The 11979-nt window shown below is 29.3% G+C and overlaps 1 long non-coding RNA gene across 4 annotated transcripts in view; it reads right to left on the bottom strand.

Moving 5' to 3' along the window:
• Positions 1-349: 349 nt before the first annotated feature.
• Positions 350-11979, bottom strand: part of LOC106457686 — a 12564-nt gene continuing 934 nt past the window's right edge. The window contains exons 1-10 of one of the 4 annotated variants that reach the window (XR_002610234.1): positions 10288-10374; positions 9845-9899; positions 9242-9279; positions 8694-8744; positions 7197-7252; positions 6421-6471; positions 3123-3177; positions 2505-2555; positions 1005-1162; positions 350-912 (exon numbers count right to left, since the gene is read on the bottom strand). This is a non-coding gene — a long non-coding RNA (uncharacterized LOC106457686). Of the gene's footprint in view, positions 913-1004; positions 1163-2504; positions 2556-3122; positions 3178-6420; positions 6472-7196; positions 7253-8693; positions 8745-9228; positions 9280-9844; positions 9900-10287; positions 10375-11979 lie in introns of those variants that run through there. The other 3 variants (XR_001290722.2, XR_001290723.2, XR_002610233.1) reach the window with 3 other exon arrangements.

The raw sequence follows: 11979 nt of genomic DNA, 5'->3' as shown, positions 1-11979 counted from the left end.
CCTGCAAGCCTGTTAAAATGACTAAGAAAGCCACTAGGGGGACATCCTGAGCTTCAGATTGGTTATTCATATCATATATAGAAGTGTATAAAAGGGTGCATTTCCAAAAATGGAAAGAGGTGAGCGGGATGCCACCATGTTTGATTTATTACGTGAGCAATATCTTAGCAAATAGAAAAGATAAGACCTTCTTATTTATTATTCTAGCTTGTCAATATCTGTAATTTGAGTTTCTAATTCGTTTGAAATTAGACTTAGTATTTTGACTTCACAAACATCTAATTTGAACCAGTGCTGCATTCAACATACCACATGACGGACAAAAATCTATCTTTATCTGTGTTTTTAATATTTACTTTTAATTAAGAAATTAAGTAATGTATAGTACTAAAATTTGAATTATAATCTACAGTTTGATACCAAAGTTATTTACAGAAATTCATGAAAGACTTTGAACGAGTACGAAGATGTTACATGGTCGGTCAAATTAATCACCTCGTGTTAACAGTAAATAAAACATTTTCTTAAAACAAAAATCATGCCATGTAGCAATTAACTGTTTGACTCCTGATAGGTCTCAAAATCATAAAACATGTATTTCAGAGAAGGATCTCCAACATATGAAATATACAATACGTTTTACAGGCTGCATGCATTTAAAATGTGCACTGATAAAACATAACAGTCTGTAATAACATCAATATGCTTATTGTGATACCAGAAGGAAATTTCATTGGGATAGTAATGATTTTTAAATAACACAATTCAAGTTATCTGATGGAAGAAAAAAAAACTTGGATATCTGGATGGTAATTAAACTTTAATATTTCTTAAGTACTTCTCAGACCTAAAGGAACCTCCCTTGCTTCTTACAGTTCCATCATCATCAGAATGCTCAAGACCTCAGGATGACTGAAAAGGAAACAAAAAAAAAGGTGTTCTTAATTATAGATTATTATAATAATATGAAAGTGTGAAAATATTACCATAATATGAAAACTTACCACTTGTCTAGCTGCATGATACGCTTGCTAGTCATTTCTACTTCTAGCCTGTCATTATACTCGGATGTTAGTCACGATGGGTGAAATTAATCAACTCAGAGCTGTGAACATGTTTTTCTCTCCATTTCACTGGGACTAATGGACAATGGCTCCAATTTCTATATAGAAATAATAAATATAGATGTATTCATTCCTATCTACAGCAGTAGTAGATAATACTTATCTTATCATTTGTAATTATTTATAAAAAAAGACTAGTGTATAAACCACTGTATTCTCAAAGCACCAGTAACTTATGAGAAACATGACTCACCACTGTCAAACTTAGTCAAGTTACAGAATTTTGAGAGCACTTTATTCTTATGTGGTATTAGTGTATGTGGTTTATAACAAACATATAATTAATAATTCCACTTCTAATTGTAAATGGTGTTTCTGGAAACATAGAAGATGCTACTCAGATGCTACTTTTTTTGTTGTTGTTAAAAAACCTATGTGGTAAGTGTTGTATACCTTTTATAGTTAGTATGACTTTCTTTTTTTGTTACAAAAAACAGATCTTGAAAAGATACATTTAACTGAAAACCACCTATAAAGATTATCATAGTGTGACATACCATAAGATGGTGTCATATTCTCATGATTTACATGTTAAGAAAAATTTTACATTTACACAATCTTTTGTTCAGAATAAATGGTTTCCTATAAAGTTTAATATATAGAACATAAGATCAAAGGTCATAAAGTGCTTAAGAATTGAAACAGAAGTATATAGATAACGAATGGCTGAAAAATACAATTTCAAACAGTTGTGGAGCCTATAAAAAAAACTTTTTCAATTGGAAATATTGTATTGTCTTTAATTAGTTTAATGCATATGATAATTTAGGTTACATTAACGTGAAATATAGTCCATTTCAGGACTATGTAAATTACAGGCTAAACTAGTATATGGAAAACCATATATGTAAACAATGAATTACACTCAACAAATAGTGAAACTGTACTAAAAAAAAAGCATAAGAATTCATGGCTTAAAAACTATCACCCAAACCTTTTGGGGATAAGTATATTTTTAAAAAACTGTTTGCAACCCTGATCCAGCTAGTTTATATTCTAAACTACCTTCACCAGAATCTACATAACTGTTAGGTAACAAATTATGTATTATAATTCATCATTTAAAATAGTTTATACATGTACAAAGATAGAAAACTAAAAAACAAGACGGAACTTTGGAGTCATAGCAGTAGACACAAATAAATAAATTTAATTTTTTAAGTGATATACAAATTATTTGGATAAGCCATGAATTACATTGGTTCATACACACATACATACATAATTAAATTACGCTTTTTTTTTGCAGTAAAAGATCAGAAGCGAACATTCAACACTAAGCTTTATGGCTCTTCAGTCCGCCCGTCCGCATTTTCATCATTTCTAAAATATTTATTTAAAAAAAATAATACAAACTTATAATTTGAACTGAACCAGTACCTCTTCTTCTCACCTTTTCTCAACTAATGGAGTAGCCATAGTGGTATCAATCTGGAAAAATGAAATACAGAATAACTCTAAAGTGCACATGAAACACACACTCATCTTTATTAAAACTGCACAATATATGAGGAATAAAATGATTTACATCATTTCAGTCTTTTATTTCCCATTTCATATAATTATGTGCCAGACATCTTTAATAGTTAAGGACATTCTAAGAACTTAAAAATTATCTCCCAAGCCCCTCTGGGGACAAGTAGAGTCAGCAACTGTATATACCTTAAGTAGAATATTACATATTCATTCAAAATAAACTTTGTACGCATACAAGGATAGACACTGGCACTTAAAAACCCCTGAATGAACTTTGGAGTTATGGCAGTGCACACGAATAATGTATAACAAGGTTTAACTTTAGTGAAACAAAGAATTTAGATAAACGATGAATTCATCTGGTTCAAAGACTTAAATAACTTTTTTTTTGCAGTAAAAGATCAGAAGCGAACATTCAACACTAAGCTTTACAGCTCTCAGTCCGCCCGTCCGCACTTTCATCATTTCTAAAACATTTATTACGAAATCACATTCATAATTTGAACTGAATAAAATATTTACCAGTATCTTTTTTTCTTTTTCTCTCGACTAACAAAGTAGCTATAGCTATGACGATCTGGAAAAGAAATATAAACTCAATGACTTCAAAATGCACATAAAACACATTGAAGACATTATTAAAGATTACACACGAGTCATTAGTGATAAAATAATCCACACTACTTAACCCTTTCAACCCAGGCTCAGTCCCTCTGTCCGACCTTGTAACCATTTTGCGCTTGTTATAGTTTTCATGCTATAACTTTTAAATTATTAAGCAAATGTTAACAAAATTTGGCAGTTTATCAGTAAACATTAAGATGCTTTCATACGCAAAGTACCTAATTTTTTATTTATTAAGTTTTAAGGTTTATAATGCAATGTTTATCTCAGTTTTTTTTTTCCTTCTTGCATGTTGCCTATCTATTGTGCAAAGTAATTTTCATTTTAAGATTAAAAATACTTTTATGCATCAGAAAATTTTGAAATTTCACACGCGAAATCTTTATAATGTCTGGATAGTTATCAAATGTTTCTTAAGAAAAACTTTATATTTTATATGTTATTTTCAGTAATTAATCTCTGGACTGGTTCGGTAAATTTGACTGATCTCACAACCACCATAAAAAATTAGGAAATAAAATATAAATTATGCCTCTTTCATTCGAGAATGAACACAAATTATAACACGAAATCATAAATGTTTAGACTAAATAGCCTAAATCTCATAACATTATACATTTATATAAATATTTATTATTTTTATTATATTGACCTTCACCCATGCCTGGCTAACAATACAGAAGTTACAACGATGCGGCTCACGTGCACTCATGTTACTGTATCAAATAACATAAAGGTGACCTTTGGTCTGTACAAAGTAACCTGTCTTGGCTGTGTTTTAGTCGACTAGTATTTTGTAAAATACAGTCACATTTCAATTATTATACATTAAGTATGTATAAAGATTATGGTTATTTTTAAATAAGTTTTAAAGTTATTTTTCCTAAACATAGAACAGTAAATAAATAAGTAAAGCAAACAATTATATCTTATTTGTACTTCTTTGCTGCTAGATTTATGTTGATAAGTCTTTAAAAATTTTGCATGTGGAGGATATGAAACAAAATTTTTTTTTAGGTTTTATATATATACTTTTGAATGAATAAAAAATCATAAGTTACTACATCAATACCACAGAATTCTACTATAATTCATCAAACATGGTAACTAAGTATTATTTGGGTCTAAAAAATGAAATTTCAAGCAGACTAAAGCCCTACCTCATTGAAATCTTGATTCAAAAGGAAGAAATGGCAGAAGGAACATTAGAATGGCCAAGAAAACCACTAGGGGGATATTCTGAATGGTTATTCATGTCAAACATGGAAGTAAGTGTATTTAAGGGAGCATTTCCAAAATTGGAAAGAGGCAAGCAGTGTGCCACTGTATGTGATTTATTATGTGAGCAATATCTTAGCAAATAAAAAAGATAATACCTTCTTATTTTATATTCTAGCTTGTCAATATCTGTAATTTGAGTTTCTAATTTGTGTGAAACTACAGACTTAGTATTTTGACTTCACAAACATCTGATTTGAACCAGAGCTGGATTCAACATACCACATTACACACAAAAATTTATGTTTACCTGTGTCTTTTTAATATTTACTTTTAAACTAACAAACTGAGTAATGTATAGTTATAAAATTTGAATTATAATCTACAGTTTGATACCAAACTTAATGACATAAATTCATGAAATAGTAGTTCAATAAAGGAATGCGAGTCAAGAAACAAGATGACATGGCCTTTCACCTATGACCCATAACAAAAGGGTTAAACGACTTTAGAAAACATTTTACTGGCCATTCTATCTAATTAATTGTTCAGTGCTGTAAAAGATGATATATAGACTTTGGTTTTAAATGATACTTTTTGGGCTAAAAATCATCAACTATTTTCCTGAACAAGTTGATTTTTTGTTTAGAATCTAAAATAGAACAATGTTCAAATGAAAAAGCAACAAATTAATCTTGAAATCTTAAACTTTACTTGATTACTATTAATTAGGTAATTTTGAAATACAGATTGGGCATATCTAATGCTATCTTTGGCAGCAATCATATACATCTTGAATAACACATCATGTATGACAGGTTTTCATTCAAAAGTGGAGATAGAAATTGGTACTTAAAACCACTGACTAATTTTTGGAGCCATGTCAATTCACATAAATAATAAAGTATTTAGATAAACCAGGAATTTATCTTGTTCATACATATTAAACCCTTTTGCTACTACCTCTGTGGATTACACCAACCACGAGACCCTAAAGTAACCATCAGTTTCCATACTACATCTTTTAAAATGTTTTGTGCATCTTCATACAATTTCTCAAGATTTTTAGTAAACATATTACGAGTCGTGTGTATAGATAAAAAAATCAGAATTTTTAATCAAGTATTTTTACTAAAAAATTTGTTTGTGAATATGTGGTGTCAGAGTGATTTACAATTTAAGATTAAAAATCCTTTCCTTCATCCCAAAATTATTAAATTTCACTTGCATAATGTGTAAAACTTTATATTTTGTTATTTTCTCTACCCTAACTCCATACACATTTGGTCAATTTGGCTGACAGCGTAACCATTATAAAAAAAAAAAAAGATTATTTTAGTATTACGCACCAAGTTCCAAATATTGTTCCTGAGAGTTTTTACTTCTAACTTCCAAAGAAATGGATCACTGCTCCTGCTAATGGACTGTTTACATGACACCATAAATAGCAAAAAAAGCATGTAAGGTAACAATAAGCTGATTATTCCCAGAGAAATCATTATCACGGCTCCATGAATTGCCTAACATAATAAGTAGGAGAAGATGTTTAATAATAAATAAATACATTGATATCTCAGCAAATCAAAAAGATAATACAAAAGGACATGCCATGTGACACACAAAAAGGATACTTAGCATTTTGTTTTTAATATTTTCTTTTCACTTAAGAAATTAAAACATACATTAAAATTTGAATTGCAAACTACATTTTCATGCCAATGTTATTGACATACATTGATAATAAAGTTTATTAATTAAATTTTGAAAATAACTAAAGCATCATGAGATGCAATCTTTGACTCGTCCACAGTGAGAGAGTTGAAATTACTATTTTTTTCAAGTAAAAGATCAGAAGCGAACATTCAACACTAGGTTTTTTTACTCTTCAGTCCGCCCGTCCGCATTTTCATCATTTCTCAAATATTTATTAAGAAATCACAAACTTGTAATTTGAAATGAATAAGATATTTAATGGTACCTTTTCTTTTCATGTTTTCTTAACTAACCAAGTAACTACAGCTGTTCCAATCTGGAAAAAAAAAGAGATACAAAATAATGACTCCAAAGTGCACATAAAATGCACTTGTCTTTAATAAAACTACATGATATATTAGTGACAGTGATTCAATTATTGAAAGTCTTTGGAGGGCATTTTATCTCATCATTTGATAAAAGTTGCAAAATTTTGATGACTAAACTAGGGTTACTTCAAGACTTAAAAATTATCACCCAAATGGGTAGATTAATTTTTCTGTTTGGAAAAGTTCTAAATTCAACTTATGCTTGTTTGTACAAGCAACAAGCAAGATTTGAAAACCTTTGGCAGAAACTATATAAACCCTAAGTAACAAACTATGTATTATAATTCTTCATTTTATTTGAAAAATATAAATAATTTAAATAAATCATGAATTTAACTTGTTTATACAGGCTTAACTTACATAACTACTTTACAGGCACATTGTGCTTATATATATTAAAATACACACTGATACTAGCCCTGATAATTATAACTGTTACCAAGACTATTCAGCTATAACTAAGATTTTACCTTTCATTGTGCCAAAAATGTCAGATTATGTGTTTAATTTTAAGACTTAACTAACTTTTTTTTTACTATAAAAGATCAGAAGCGAACATTCAACACTAAGCTTTATGGCTCTTCAGTCCGCCCGTCCGCATTTTTCATCATTTCTAAAATACTTATTAAAAAAAAATTACAAACTTATAATTTGAACCGAATAAGACATTTACCATTACACTTTCTTCTCACTTTTCTCAACTAACAAAGTAGCTATAGTTGTGCCAATCTGGAAAAAACAAAACAAAATAATGACTCCTAAGTACACATAAAACACACCTATCTTTATTAGAACTAAACATATATGAAATACTAGTGACAAATTGATTCACATTACTTCAATGTCTTGGAAGACATTTTACTGCTCATTTCATTCAATTATTTGCTAAATGCTGTAAAACACAATGACATCTAAACAAAACAAGTTACTTCAGGGATAACATTTATCCCCAAAGCCCCTTTGACACAAAATACTTTTTTTAAAATTTGAAAATAAAATAACACTTGTTTTGACAACAAATTTAGCTTGAAATCTTGATACTTAACATCATAAGGTATTTTTAAAAACAGCACAGAGGAGAATGAGAAGAAACTAGGTCTTACCCTACACTACCTTTGGCAGTAACTACATAAACCTTAAGTATTATAAGTTTTCATTCAAAATAGTTTTAACTAGTAAAGAGACAGAAATTGGCACTTAGAAACTACTTACTGAAACTTTGAGGTCACAGCAGGATTCACAACCAATAAATAACAAGGTTTAACTTTTAAGTAAAATATAACATACCTTTACCCTATTGATACACATTTCTTTAATAACTTTTTTTACAGTAAAAGATCAAAAGCAAACAGTTACCATTAAACTTTACAGCCTTTCAGTGTGACCACCAACAATGTCATCACTTCTCAAATATTTATGAGAAATTCACACTTGTAATTTGAAATGAGTATGATATTAATTAGTACCTTCTCACTTTTTCTCAAATAAAACAGCTATAGCTATACCAAACCGTAGAAATAAAAAAAATGACCAATTCTTAGAACATTTTACTTCCCACTTCATCTAATTACTTGTAGATGTAAAATTCAGAAGACATCTAAACCAAGTTAGGGATACTTTAGGACTAAAAACCCCTTGGGGACAAGTATATTTTTTTTGTTTGGAAAAAGTACTAAAGCAAAACAATTATTGTTTGTACAAGCAACAAGCTAGACAAGAACTTGATACTTAATTGATTAACATTAATGTGGTATTTCAAAAATACGTCACGAGAAAAAATATTGACCGAAACCCTTATCTCGTCAGTTCACATATTACCCTACCTATGGCAGCAACTACATAAACCTTAAAACAAACTGTATTGTAATTCTTCATTCAAAATGGCTTACACACATACAAAGATAGAAATTGATATTTTGGAGTAACAATAAGCACATACAAATAATAACGTTAATTTTCAGTAAAATATAAATAATTTACATACACCATGAATGAACCTTTTTCACAAATATTTTTAATTACATTGTTTACAGCAAAAGATCAGAAGCGAACATTCAACACTAAGCTTTATGGCTCTTCAGTCCGCCCGTCCGCATTTTCATCATTTCTCAAATATTTATTAAGAAATCACAAACTTATAATTTGAAATGAATAAGATATTTAATAGTACCTTTTCTTTTCATGATTTCTCAACTAACCAAGAAACCACAGCTATACCAATCTGGAAAAAAAAAAAAAGAGATACAAAAGTGCACATAAAATGCACTTGTCTTTAATAAAACTACATGATATATTAGTGACAGTGATTCAATTATTGAAAAGTCTTTGGAGGGCATTTTATCTAATTATTTGATAAAAGTTGCAAAATTTTGATGACTAAACTAGGATTACTTCAAGACTTAAAAATTATCACCCAAACGGGTAGATTAATTTTTCTGTTTGGAAAAGTTCTAAATTCAACTTATACTTGTTTGTACAAGCAACAAGCAAGATTTGAAAACCTTTGTCAGAAACTATATAAACCCTAAGTAACAAACTATGTATTATAATTTTAATACTTTATTTTTTTATTACTATAAAAGATCAGAAGCGAACATTCAACACTAAGCGTTATGGCTCTTCAGTCCGCCCGTCCGCATTTTCATCATTTCTAAAATATTTATTAAAAAAAAAAAAAAAACTTATAATTTGAACTGAACCAGTACCTCTTCTTCTCACCTTTTCTCAACTAATGGAGTAGCCATAGTGGTATCAATCTGGAAAAATGAAATACACAATAACTCTAAAGTGCACATAAAACACACACTCATCTTTATTAAAACTGCACAATATATGAGGAATAAAATGATTTACATCATTTCAGTGTTTTACTTCCCATTTCATATAATTATGTGCCAGACATCTTTAATAGTTAAGGACATTCTAAGAACTTAAAAATTATCTCCCAAGCCTCTCTGGGGACAAGTAGAGTCAGCAACTGTATATACCTTAAGTAAAACATTACATATTCATTCAAAATAAACTTTGTACGCATACAAGGATAGACACCGGCACTTAAAAACCCCTGAATGAACTTTGGAGTTATGGCAGTACACACAAATAATGTATAACAAGGTTTAACTTTAGTGAAACAAAGAATTTAGATAAAACATTAATTCACCTGGTTCAGACTTAAATAACTTTTTTTTTGCAGTAAAAGATCAGAAGCGAACATTCAACACTAAGCTTTACAGCTCTCAGTCCGCCCGTCCGCACTTTCATCATTTCTAAAACATTTATTAAGAAATCACATTCATAATTTGAACTGAATAAGATATTTACCAGTATCTTTTTTTCTTTTTCTCTCGACTAACAAAGTAGCAATAGCTATGACAATCTGGAAAAGAAATATAAACTCAATGACTTCAAAATGCACATAAAACACATTGAAGACATTATTAAACATTACACACGAGTTATTAGTGATAAAATGATCCACACTACTTAACTCTTTCAACCCAGGCTCAGTCCCTCGGTCCGACTTTGTAACCATTTTGCACTTGTTATAGTTTTCATGCTATAACTTTTAAATTAGTAAGAAAATGTTAATGAAATTTGGCAGTTTATCAGTAAACATTACGATGCTTTCATACGCAAAGTATCTAATTTTTTTATACATTAAGTTTTAAGGTTTATAATGCAATGTTTATCTCAGTCTTTTTTTTCCTTTTTGGATGTTGCCTAGCTATCATGCAAAGTAATATTCATTTTAAAATTAAAAATACTTTTATAAGATCAGAAGCGAACATTCATCACTAAGCTTTATGGCTCTTCAGTCCGGCTGTCCGCGTCTTCATCATTTCCAAATATTTATCAATTTGAGCTGTATAAAATATTCACCATTACGATTTATTCTGTCAACTAAGGAAGTAGCTACAGCTGTGCCAATCTGACAAAAGAAATACAAAAGCAACAATTCCAAAATGCAAATAAAACACACTGAATACTATAAAAAATGACACTAATATATAACTTACGAATGAGTAAATAGTTCATATTTTTTAAATACCTTAGGTGAACATTTTACTACCTTTTCCATCTAATCAGTTTTTTTGGTGTTTTAAGAGGTGAAGCTGATAATAAACTAGAGTTGGCCCTATATACTGGTACTTTAAAGGAAGTTCATACACAACTTCAAGTTTTGTAAGAAGCAAACACATTCAGTTGGTTAAATTTTATAACTCAATTTCACAAAAAGTTAAGATTTAGTTCTTTTTTCAGTGAGATTGTTTTAACACTCTCCAGAAGGGTCACAGGTCAAATGCCTTGTCATAGCATTTGTTGACTCACATTCAAAATTTTATTGAACTATTTCATGAATTTATGTCAACAAGTTCGGTATCAAACTGTAGATTATATTTAAATTTTGGTATTATACATTATTTAATTTCTTAATTTAAAAGTAAATATTAAAAAACACATATAAACATTGATTTTTGTGTGTCATGTGGTATGTTGAATGCAGAATTTGTTCAAATTAGATGTTTGTGATGTCAAAATACTAAGTCTATACTTTCATTCGAATTAGGAACTCAAATTACTGATGCTAACAAGTTAGATTATAAAACAAGAACCTTTTATCCTTTCTATTTGCTGAGACATCAGTCATGTACTGAATCAAACACAGTGGCCCCTCCCACCTTTTTCCATTTTTGGAAATGGTCCCATAATAACATTTACTTCAATATATGACATGCGAATAACCAATCAACAGTATATACAAAATTTAAAAAAAAATTGCTTCATATTCTTCACATGCAAAAATTTGTAAAGACTTAACAACCTTTGGCAAGCAGCAACCGAGTCCAAAGGTCTAACAAGAAGAGATAAGTGTTTGCTTTACTTTATTATTTACTGTTCTATGTTTTATGAGTAACAAGTTTAAGAACTTATTTCTAAATAGTAATTATCTATGTACCTATATAACATATAATAATGGAAATGTGACTATTTTACAAAATACTAGTCTACTAAAACAGTCAAGTCAGGTCACTCTTATATTACTGGATACAGCAACATGAGAGCACGTGTGCCACATCATTGTAACTTCTGTATTGTTAACCAGGCATGGCTGAAAGGTCAATATAATAAAAAATAATAAATATATATATATAAATGTATAATGTTATGAGATTTAGGCTATTTAGTCTCAATATTTATGTTCTCGTGTTATAATTTTAGAATGAAGAAGGCATAATTTATATTTCCTAATTTTTTAAGGTGGTTACGAGATTGGTCATACAGAGATTCATTAGTGAAAATAACAGATAAAATATAAAGCATTTTTCTTAAGAAAAGTATTATAACTATCTGGACAGTATACAGATTTCGCATGTGAAGGTTGAAAATTTTCTGATTCATAAAAGTATTTTTAATATTAAAATGAAAATTACTTTGCAGGTTGAATAGACAACATG

Source organism: Limulus polyphemus, unplaced genomic scaffold (assembly GCF_000517525.1).
Source record: "Limulus polyphemus unplaced genomic scaffold, Limulus_polyphemus-2.1.2 Scaffold361, whole genome shotgun sequence".
Lineage (NCBI taxonomy): Eukaryota > Metazoa > Arthropoda > Merostomata > Xiphosura > Limulidae > Limulus > Limulus polyphemus.
Note: the sequence above shows the minus strand (reverse complement) of the source record. Positions and strands in the feature narration are given on the sequence as shown.